Source organism: Elephantulus edwardii, unplaced genomic scaffold, assembly GCF_000299155.1.
Source record: "Elephantulus edwardii isolate Elephantulus edwardi_28Jun2011 unplaced genomic scaffold, EleEdw1.0 scaffold03396, whole genome shotgun sequence".
NCBI lineage: Eukaryota > Metazoa > Chordata > Mammalia > Macroscelidea > Macroscelididae > Elephantulus > Elephantulus edwardii.
Genome location: NW_006403146.1, coordinates 151 through 1,339, shown reverse-complemented (window position 1 = coordinate 1,339; position 1,189 = coordinate 151). Strand labels below are relative to the sequence as shown.

At 42.4% G+C, this 1,189-nt stretch overlaps 1 pseudogene; it reads left to right on the top strand.

Moving 5' to 3' along the window:
• The window catches only part of LOC102859833, a 2,087-nt pseudogene extending 1,448 nt beyond the window's left edge, over positions 1-639 (top strand).
• The last annotated feature ends 550 nt before the right edge of the window (positions 640-1,189 follow it).

The following is a 1,189-nucleotide window of genomic DNA, read 5'->3' as shown; positions in this document are numbered from 1 at the left end:
CAAGGAGAGGAGGAGGTGGCATCTCACCATGAAGCAGCATTCCCCATCGCAGTAGTGGCATCTGGAATCTGGAAACTTCACCCCAGAGTAGGAGAACTCATTCTTGCTCATCTACATAAAAAGTGCCCGTACTCTGTCCCATGTTATCCACCTTTCAAGGAAGGAATGGCTTTGGAAGATTATCAGAGGATGCTTGACTACCAAGTGCAGGATTCCAAAGTGGAACAGCAGGACAACTTTTTAAAACGTATGTCTGGAATGATCCGTCTTTATGCTGCCATTATTCAGCTCTGGTGGCCATATGGAAATCAACAAGACGTTCACCCTCATGGTTTAAACCATGGCTGGCGCTGGCTGGCACAGATCTTAAACATGGAGCCCCTGTCAGATGTGACAGCCACCTTACTCTATGACTTCTTAGAGGTGTGTGGCAATGCTCTCATGAAGCAATACCAGGTCCAGTTCTGGAAGATGATACTTCTCATCAAAGAGGACTACTTCCCCAGAATCGAAGCTATAACAAGCTCAGGACAGATGGGTTCCTTTATACGTCTCAAACAGTTCTTAGAGAAATGTTTGCAACAAAAGGAGATCCTGGTCCCCAAAGGCTTTCTGACTTCTTCTTTCTGGCATTCCTGATGTCAGCTCCATCATTCACAGTCACTGTTATGTCGCTCCGTTTGTAAAGAATCAATAATAAAGCAACTGAAGACAGTTGTATTTGGAATAAGTCTGTCATATCACATTTAAAAATTTGTTAATGGATGTTTTCAAATACTTGTATCTTTTCACCAGGGGAGTAGAATTTCATGGGTCATGAAATCTAGGTGGTCCCTTGTGGAATTGAAAGAGGACAGAGGATGAGCTAGGACACGTTCAAGACTGACAGTCTATCAGTCTGATAGCAGGGAAACTTGCATGCTAGTGGAGTAAAGCCTGGCCTGTAAGACTCTGAAAAACGTTGGAAACATGTCCCTTGAAAAACCAGTGGAGAATATGTGTGTTCTGAGATCATTTTCTTAATGAAGTGTTTGCATCCCCTATCACAACTGATACCTTTTTTTCCCCTTCCTGCTTGTGGTGCTGTTTAAAGGTCTTGAAAATAAAATAAAATAAAAGCCAGTCATTGGAAAATATGATTCTGATACTTCAACACTTGGCTCTGACTCTCCAATACTAAATATAGCTG